The following is a 10,900-nucleotide window of genomic DNA, read 5'->3' as shown; positions in this document are numbered from 1 at the left end:
TTGGTAGCAAGGAATTTAGACGCATGCAAAACCAGTGAATATCATAAAGATCACTAAATGACTAAAATAATATAGCGGTTGTCACTCTACTCAAGTATTCACAAGAAAATAAAACCTTTCAGTCATTTATAAAACGTTTTATTAATTTGGACGGATGATCATCTTACTAGAAGATAAATGTGTGGATGACTGAAGCCCAGTAAATTATAACAAAATGGATGAAAAATTATCCAGTAACACTGTAACACAAAAACACTATTTAATATGAAGCAGAGTTAATAAACGAGTGATTCAAGTGAGTAACAGGAGAAAAGGTATAAAATGAGAGGAAACCGTAACGTAAGAAGACAAGAGAAATGAAAGAAAGTGTAATACGTCAACAAAAAGCGAAAGACCTAACACGAAAGAAAGCCCCAAAGCCAGTCTATATATATATAATATATATATATATTATATATATATATAATATATATATATATATATATATATTATATATTATACATACACATATATATATATATGTTTAAGGAAAAACGAAGAACATGTTTGAAGAAGTATGAAACGCGGACTGTATCACAAGATAAATTATATCTTAGTTTAACTAGATAGACCACTGAGCTCATGAACAACTCTCCTAGGGCTGGCCCAAAGAATTAGATTTTTATTTACAATGCTAGGAACCAATTGGTGACTCAGCAACTGGACCTACAGCTTACTGTGGAATCCGAAATTAATTTATAATCACCAGGAATACATTTATCTACTTCCGCGCTGACTGCAGCTGGGAACGAACTCGGGCTACCAGATCGGTAGGCGAGTACTCAACCGACTCGTCCAGCGAGGAACTGTATCACAATATAACTAGTCCACTGCACGAAATACGAGTATTGTGTCTCATACAGATCCTAAATTACTAGAGTATTGTGTCTCATACAGATCCTAAATTACTAAAGATAAACTAAGTGACAGGTACTTCAATTCATGATAGGATACACTCCTTAATAATAACGTTTCTTTCCTCTATGGACTGGAATAAGTCTATGGAGTAAGAAATGGAGATGGACTGGAAACCTCGAAGCGAATAAATAAATAATGATGATGGAAATATACTGTACATCAACAATGGACGCTATTCAGATGGGGATTAGAAACGATCCTGACACCAGAGCAAATAATCCATTCGAAACTGGCAAACTATTACCATATCAACTGCAAATTGGTAGGTAAGAGTTTCTTTTCTCTATTTCTACCCAACCAGGGGATTTTTCCTTCGAGTTCCTCACTTCCCTGGCTCATGTACTCTACCCCCTGTCAATTAGGAAAGTCAGATCTAATCTTTTCTCTTCTTAGGAATACTTCCACAGCAAACTCGATGGGAGTATGGGCTCAGGGTCGTGTATAAAAGAAAAAGAATATTCTTTTATTTCCTTATTCCTCAAGAGTGTAGATTCGTTGTTAAACAAGAACAACGTTAAAAAAGAAATCTAGTGTAATGCCCATGAACCTCAAGCTTCTCTAAGCTAATGGAAAAAGCAGAGAGAGAGAGAGAGAGAGAGAGAGAGAGAGAGAGAGAGAGAGAGAGAGAGAGAGAGAGAGAGTCCCGGCGCTAACAATTAATATTTACGAATAAATTCAGGATGAGAGAGAGATGTAGAATGAGATCGCTTGACACTTGGGTGAGAGTGTAGAGACGAGAGGAGATTGTAGAAAGATACAGAGTACGGCAACAGATTCCGATGGAGGCGTATGCGATCATTGTGAGATGAGAGGATTAGGACCCGATTGTAGAGTATGAGATACAATACATTCATAACATTCGGACTCGTGTTGTCATAATCTCGATATGTCTTTCTCATTGTACAAGACACAGAGAGAGAGAGAGAGAGAGAGAGACTACATCTTGATAAGGATTTTTAATCCGTCATCTCATTGCCCAACAAGAAATTTTACTATAAAAAGAAAATGGCAATAAGACGCATTCAAACACACGATATTATCCACCGATCATGTTGATCATCCATATTCTGGCATAAGTCAAATACATTTCAACAGACGTCAAATGAGTGAAATATTTTAATGACTGACCTCAATTTGGAAAGGCCTTTCACTAATTAACCTAATATCTATTCACAGAATACGCCATTAACACCGTTCATATTTAACTGCTCTGAAAACCAATTCGACTCGCCCAAAAAACCTATGACTATGATCATTTATCCTGTTTCGTTAATCGGCTCAGCATTACATTCTCCCACATTAATCATTTACTGGTCCTTCACGATCAGCTGATTCAATACATCGGAGGACTGGTCATTCCGACGATTAATATTAAGTCATTCTCACTTTCATTGTAGCGAAGTTGATACATCTTAAAACTTTTCAAGTCTAAATCTTATTTGTGAAGACTTTCGAAGTTTGAAGAACATACTCCATACAAAATGGGTCCAACAATGTCCTTCGTGTTATATCCAGTAGGGAAAATCTCTTTGATATCTGCTACAGGATAAATACTTTTGTAGAGAAGTTGTTTAGGCAATATACAAAATTGCCTTGGATACTTCTTCCTAATTACTCCCACAGGTAACAAATAACATTTAAGAATAAATTCACCGAGAGAGAGAGAGAGAGAGAGAGAGAGTGAGAGAGAGAGAGAGAGAGAGAGAGAGATTGGCATAGGCCGTCCTAGGCCGTCCTCCCTACTGTCCCGGCTAAAAAATATATTTAATTACATTATTTTAGCATGAACTTATGGCAAAGCGGAACAGAGAGGGAGAAAATAGTCTCCGTACGTTAATCTAGTGTAAGTAACTAGAGAAAGGATTTGGTGCAATTTAAGTAATGAGAAAGAGAAGAGTTAATATTCCAGCAATTTATTCCATTCCATTACATCACAATCGTTAAAATCTTCAACCTAAACGTCTGTCTATAATATAGATCCAAAAGCAGTTACTTAATTCGGAATAGAATAGAATACAGGGTTTAGCCAAAGGCAGAGAAATGGGACCTATGAGGTCATTCAGCGGTGAAACTGAGAGTAAAAAGGTTGGAAAGGCGTAACAGGAGGAAAACCTCGCTCACAGCGGCACTAGGAATCAATTGTTAGGAGAGGATGGAATGTAAGATGGAAGGAGAATATAAACGGAGGTACAGTAAAAGGAGTGACAGTGAATGCAGTTTGAGCAGAAGGAACGCTGCAAGGAACCTCAAGTAATGCCTACAGTGGAGCGCATGAGGTGCACTGACGACACTATCCCCCTACTACGGGATTTAATTCGGAAAAATCTGCATTCCATCATTAATAATATAAAGCTTAAATTCCGCTTGATTTTACAGTTACAATCTGCATAAAAAAAAAAAAACTCGTTACATTCGAAAAATAAGACTTTTTCCTTTTAAGTATAATTATGAATTATCTTCGTGAGGAAAATCTTTGCTCTCTGTTCTTTAGGTAATTAATGGTTTTTCTTATGAAGAAAACAAGCAACAAAGGTGTTTTTTTTTTATTTATTTGCCAATCTGAGCATCTCATCAAAGCCTGTCATCTTTTTTATAAGTATCACATTTTACCTAGTTAATTTACATCGCTAGAGTATTATGAAGTGAAACAAGGCGTGATCCGACCTCCAGGTTACTCGAGACACGTAGGTACAAGATTTTCTCTCACGCATAAGTTGTAAACATTATATTCCTAACTTTCAACGGAAATTAAAACGTGCGAAAATCTACGGTCAAATAGTGTTGTTTCACCAACGAACGCTAAAATAAACAACCTATATTTTATTAGAAATCATTTTCCTGTACTGTTTTACATGCACTTCATTTATTTTTTACATTTTCATTTAATAAATGAATCATAAATATTCCGGTATCTTTAACCCAACGCGAAACACCTTTTTCAGAACTTTTTAGGATTTTCCATAGACCTTTCCTATTCCCCAAAACAAGAACAGCAACAAGAACAAATACAAAGTAGTTTGTAGGCTTACTCCCCGAGTAAGCGAAAAGAGCTCAAAGCATCCTCAATGCACCTCGACTAAGTGGAGGACATCGAAATTCTTCTTTTACAGGCTGGGGAATGAGGCTGATCAATATGGCGCGTGAAAAATACTGTGGACTTCGGAGAAGCTCCTCTCGCCAATTCTACAACTTGCTGCAGACATTAGAGAGTTACAAGGATTAGGATGTCTCAAAGAGAGAGAGAGAGAGAGTTACAAGGATTAGGATGTCTCAGAGAGAGAGAGAGAGAGAGAGAGAGAGAGAGTTAAAGGATTAGGATGTCTCAAAGACTAATAATTAGTCCATCCGAGAAGACACCGTGTGCTCACTTATCTCTAAGAGCAGGTGTTACTGTTCATTCATAGTGTCCTAATGATTTTGTCTAGCTTTCTTTTAAACTCTTCCACACTGTTGTTGTTTACAACTTCTGGTGGCAGTTTATTCCATGTGTCACATATCTTGTATGTGAAGAGGTTCCCGCAATGAGATGTGTTGTATCTCTTCAGTTCTAGTTTTCATCCATTATTTCTTGTCTGATTTTCTTTTAACGTAAATAGGTTACTGTCTACTTTTGTTATGCCTTGAGTGAGAGATGTGTATCGTTTCAGAATTATGTTTTAGGAACAAATGGAAAATTATAAAAATCATGGAAAATCTTTATTTATAAGAGTTTGTAATGACTGCTAAACTACTGCTGCCATTCTATAGCCTACGTAGAAACTCTATTGTATACATATGGTAGAATCACGGGAAATACAAAAACAGCCCTAAAATTTAATCTTATCATGCAGGAAATCTGTTCAAATGCCTGGCAATCCGAACGGAATCCAGCATGAGTCATAGATTCCAAAAATTGACAGCAGAGGTAACCTTGCTGGCCGTGGCCAAGACAAAGCACGCATAATATGAGAACTAACGGACATGTTCAAAACGCATCCCCGTGCTGTACTCATATACGAAAAATAATAGACCGTCAAAAGCATCCCAGTGCTCGGGTAACACTAAAAAAAAAAAAAAAAAAAAAAAAAAAACATATGCATTGTGGGTAGGGGATTGCACTGAACACATTTACTTCGGGAGGTAAACTGTCCTGGCTGTCATTTCAAAATCCAAATGTATGTACTCCTAGATATCTTTTTTTAAATCTATTACACTCATTTCCAAGGCTGTTACGATTACAGTAGTTCTGTTGATATATATATATATATATATATATATATATATATATATATTTATATATATATATATATATATATATAAGAAGCCTAGTCTTCCGTAATCGAAATTATCTGGGCATGTGCAATACTGCAGTGGTAATTTGATCTAATTATGGATTTAGAAACCAGGTGTAAAACTTATTTCTAGACATAAAGACAGGTTGATGGTTAAGAAAAGTTCCCATAAGACCTTGAGTATTTAAGTATTGTTCATTAATTTTTCTGATTGCAATCAGATGAACGGTCAGCGTTACATGTACTGTTGTGTGAAAACTGAAAGTATGAAATAATATCATAAAAAAAATAATATACATCCACAAGCAAGAGCCACCAAGTTCATTCCATCCATCAGGCAAATAGGTTACCAAAGATGACTAGAGAGCCTGAACATCTATGGCTTAGAAACACGACGACTGAGAGGACAACTAACAGAAACATCCGAAATACTAAAAGACATAAAAAAAAGTAGACAGTAACCTATTTACGTTAAACGAAAACAAGACAAAAATAATGGATGGAAACTAAAACTGAAGAGATATAACACATCTCATTGCGGGAACTTCTTTCCATACAAGATATGCGACACATGGAATAAACTGCCACCAGAAGTTGTAAACAGCAACAGTGTGGAAGAGTTTAAAAGAAAGCTAGACAAAATCATTAGGACGCTGTGAATGAAAAATAAAACCCGCTTCAAGAGATAAGTGAGGACTCGATGTCACCTTGGATGAACTAATAAGTCTGTGAGACATCCTAATCCTTATAACTAACAAAAATAAATTTAAAAGACCGATTGAGGCAATGAAAAATAAATTGGAATACGCAAGAAAAGAATCACAAAGGAAAAGAGATATTTCTAATTATGATCCACCCAAAATAAAACTTTTTTTTCTTGAATCTAAAACCAGGGTAATTTGATCCAAGACAAGCGTGAAAATCATGACTTTTCAATTTAAGTTTCTAAATTTATAGTATGCAGACAGCATAATCATTTTTAATGTTAAAAGAATAAAGTTTTAATTCGAAAGGTAATACTAAAATCTGCACTGGAGTTCAATCGAGTAAGGTGTTTACGAGCAAATGTTGCGCGGTGGTGTGGGGGGGGGGGGGGGGGGGGGGGGGATCACTCCCCTGCTTGGTAATGACAGAAGTTAAACTTCTCTGTCTGAAAGCAGAATTAAACGTATATTACCAAGTAAAGGCTCCTCGATAAAAAAAAGAAATAGTCAACTTCGTACGGTTCCCAACATAACAACTCTCAAATAGTCTTTTCTTCAATAGTCGACAAGAGTGAGATCTTACATTTTTATATTTTTTGTCTTGGTATAGAAAACTTGCATATTATTCTTCAATAAATATTCTGAATATACTGATTTTATTAATAACATTTTTTACTGAGGCAAGAAATGCAAAAAAAAAAAATATCCATATAGTTCTCAACATACTATATCTCTCCAAAAGTCTTTTCTTTAATAGTCGACAAAAGTGAGATCGTATATTTGTATATTAATGTCTAGGTACCCAAATATTTTTATATTGTTCTACCACAAGAGTTCTGAAGATAGTGATTTTATTAGGATTTTCTGACAACGTCAAGAAATAAATAAATAAATAAAAACTCCAGAGATACGAAACCTTAGCAAACCGTACGAGCCAAAATGAAATCTTTATAAAAAAAAACACATTTAAAGATAAACAGCAAAACAAGCACTGGGCATACCCATTTGTTACTTCTACCGATCAAACGCTTTCCCCGGATAGGTAAGTATACAGTTCACAGCATCGACAGTAAAAGCATTTGCTACATGACTGGGTCTTCCGAGCAGTGATTTTAGAGCACCTTGGATTTGGTCTATATTGGGATGAGTTACACACAATAAACTCGGTGCATAACGTTTATGCAAATCAACCTTCCATTTGCGCGGGAAGCACCTGACGTTTGTGCTGAGAATACATAATACAAATTCTAATCCGCATATATACATTATATATATATATATATATAATATATTATATATTATAGATATAATATACGGAGAACTATTGACTCTAAATGCAGTTTAGAAACACCGGGGATAACGCTGCATCAGTTGAATCATCTGTTTGCTAAACCAAATTAATAGACCCATTCTTGAAGTACTGTTAATATCTACAACCAATCGTGCCTTCAACAAACTCAGGAGCAGTTTCTACTGCATGAATTGCATAGGAAGGAGCATCATATTACGTTTAATCACAGTGATAGGAAGACATTGTGCGACTTAGGCCGAGGAACAGGAGCTTTCGATTGCTCCTACTACTAGTATATACTATTATTATTATTATTATTATTATTATTATTATTATTATTATTATTATTATTATTATCATTACATCTCAAAAGCGTTACCCACCATCAATTTACATGAATATTACCTATGAATGCATCTATCAATACTTGTCATACGTATTACCGCTAAATGACCCAAACAAAACATTCTGACTGTGATTCTGAACTGAACTTTGTCCAAACTGTAGCTCAACACGAATTCCTTAGCCCTTAGGATCAAAATGAACCAACTAGAGTCAACCTTTACTATATCTTAGCCTTTTCTAGTTAATTTACCACATTGTTAGCGAACCTTTAAGTATTAAAGCAGAAGATGTCATTCAGTCACACATTCTAACGTTTGGTTCATCTGTCTTGAGTTTTTCCTCTTTCTGCCGAAACAATTCCGCTTTCTGTTTCATTTAATTTAGTCTATGTTGACTAAGAATGCTTAGGAAATGAAGACCTAGCGATATGGACGATTATAAAATGAACTTAGTTGCCAGCCGCAAGAAAGAGATAGTGCTTTATCTGTAGTTTTCTCGATATCAGTCTAGTGTCACCTTCAGCCTTCGTTGCTGGTGAACTGATGATTGTAAACATACAATATCTATGATATTCCTTTTGCTTCCATTGTTTACATCATAAATCCTACGTGCTTGAAGACATGGACAAAACTAAACAGTCATTATGGCCCTACAAACCATTCTAGAAGAAAAACTATTCTTATGAGTCTAGACCATCTTCCATTAAAATTATTTAAAATGTTAGAAAGATAATCAGAATAGTTGTAACCCTGAATGTCAGCAACAGAATGAAATGAATGTGGGTTGAAAACCCAGACGATATCACAAATTCCAGGAATTCCAATCCAAGTGGTTTTCATTTTTCACAAAATTTGCACAAAGCCGAACTGAGAAAGTGAAGCCTTCATAATGCTGCTCCCCCTCGGGACAAATTCCATGGGATGAGTGGTAATTTTGGCACTCGGGTACCCATTCAATCTAAGCATTAACAAAGGTGAGCCTTCTCTACAATTTAATCTTGAATTAAAGCTTGTCAGGCGCATAAAATTTCAAGGACGGGTGAAATATATTGTCATGAAAGCTACCTTGCTTGTTTGTTCGCATGGTGTTTTTACGTTGCATGGGACCAGTGGTTATTCAGTAACGGGACCGACGGCTTTACGTGACTTCCGAACCACGTCGAGAGTGAACTTCTATCACCAGAAATACACATCTCTCACACCTCAATGGAATGCCCAAGAATCGAACTCGCGGTCACCGCGGTGGCAGGCCAAGACTGAACCGACCACGCCACTGAGGCGCTGCTACCTTGCTGAAGTGGGCTTGTTTGTGTAGGGGAAAAAAAAAAAGGCTTTCCAAAATACTAATATTTCTGGGGAGTCATTATCTTTATATTTACAATTTTGGGGCAACGTTTTTACGGTCATCACCCACGAGCTTGTACTAAACACACCGCAAAGGTGGATGCATACCGGGTTAATACCCTTGGGGTCACTGTCTATTGAAGATCCGAAAAAATGTAGTAGACTTAAAAAAATTGAATAGTTTGTGTCAAGACATATTAGGTACTTCACAGATAACGCTGAGAATTGGTGAACGCAGAAGAACTAAGGGCAATAATAGTCAGTAATAATGTGAAAATATTAACTTAACTTAGCCATTGTGTGTGTGTCTGTGTAATATTCTTTATTTTATTTTCATTCTCTTTCATTTATTATAATCATTATTTTTATTTTCATTAAATTTTATTTTTTTATTTATTATTTTTTTGCATTTTAAATTATTATTTTATTTTTTATTCTTTATTTTGTGTAAGTCAACAAGTAAATGAAAAGCATATTTGCAAAAAATAAACCTCCATTATTAGCTCCCTAAAAACAATCAGTAACCCGCCTATCCGTTCTTGAATTTCTTATCATATTTGAACAAAGACGGAGCCAAGATCTTAAAAAGAAGAAGTAGAAGAAGAAGAAGACGAAAGGGCAAATTGTAAAAACATACGATCCCGTGTCATTAGCTAAGCGGATCGTCCTGTTTGCCCTCCAAACAGCGCCGATCTTCTGCCAACACGAGGCTTTTGCGCTGCTGTCTGGCTTTTTAAGAGCAATTTCTTTCGGGATCTATTTCACGCGAAAATAAATGACTCTTTTCTGCAATTGTATTTTATAATTAATCAGAATCGGAATATAAAATTTATAAATTGAATTGAATATAGAATTTAGGTTAAAGGCCAAGCATTAGGACCTACGAGGTGGTCATTCAGCGCTGAAACGGAAATTGACAGTTAAAACTTTGAAAGGTGTAACAGGAGGAAAACATCGCAGTTGCACTATGAATCAACTGTTAGAAGGAGGTGGAGAGTAAGATGGAAGAAAGAGAATATGAATGGAGGTACAGTAAAAGGAACAAAAGGGGTTGCAGCTAAGGGGCCGAATGCACGCAGCAAAGAACCTACAGGGCACCACATGAGGTGCACTGACGGCACTAACCCCCTACGGGAGAATATAAAATTTAGGCCAAAGACCAAGCGATGCGACCTATGAGATCATTTGGCCCTGAAAGGTAAATTGAGAGTACAAACGGTTTAATGGTAAAACAGGAGGAAGAATTCGCAGTTGCACAATGAAACTGTTGTTAGAAGACTATAAAAGACTATAAACGGAGGTACAGTTAAAGGAGTGAAAATGGCTGCAGCTAGGGACTGAAGGGACGCTGCAAGAACGTTAAGTAATTATTTTTTTATGATTTTTTTTGCTTATAAAGAAGTGGGGTAATTACAGTAAAAAAATTACAAGTCTAAAATGAATGCTGCTATAAACAAAATCCATATAAAAAAAATTACTTCAAGCAACCAATGACTTCTTCCCTGTAATGGTTAATCGTAATATAGTCATTATTAACAAAATATGATCACTGAAAAATGTACCCACTACTATTTCCAAGGATGGTTCACAGTTAGTTAGTAAGGATTCTTTTATTTTTTTTTTTTTTTTGGGGGGGGGGGCGCCATATGTTTTTTTTTTTTTTTTTTTTTTTTTTTTTTTTTTGTATGGTGTTTTTACGTTGCATGGAACCAGTGGTTATTTAGCAACGGGAACAACAGCTTTACGTGACTTTCGAACCATGTCATGAAGTTGGTTGGTTGTGCCAGCACGGGTTCTTGCTCCTAGAGCAGCCCGTAATCATATGAGAAGGAAAGGAATGGAGAGGAAAAGTAAGGTGTGTGGGATGATGAAATCAGAGGATTAGCAAAGGGAAATTAAAAAAAAAAGAAACAGTAGACTACGACTGAACAAAGATTACTGAGATTCTTCAGTTTCCCTTTTGAATCTCCATTTTTGTTCGTATGGTGT

The sequence above is a fragment of the Macrobrachium nipponense genome, chromosome 6 (assembly GCF_015104395.2).
Source record: "Macrobrachium nipponense isolate FS-2020 chromosome 6, ASM1510439v2, whole genome shotgun sequence".
Lineage (NCBI taxonomy): Eukaryota > Metazoa > Arthropoda > Malacostraca > Decapoda > Palaemonidae > Macrobrachium > Macrobrachium nipponense.
The sequence above is the reverse complement of the archived record's forward strand: the minus strand, read 5'-3'. Positions refer to the sequence as shown.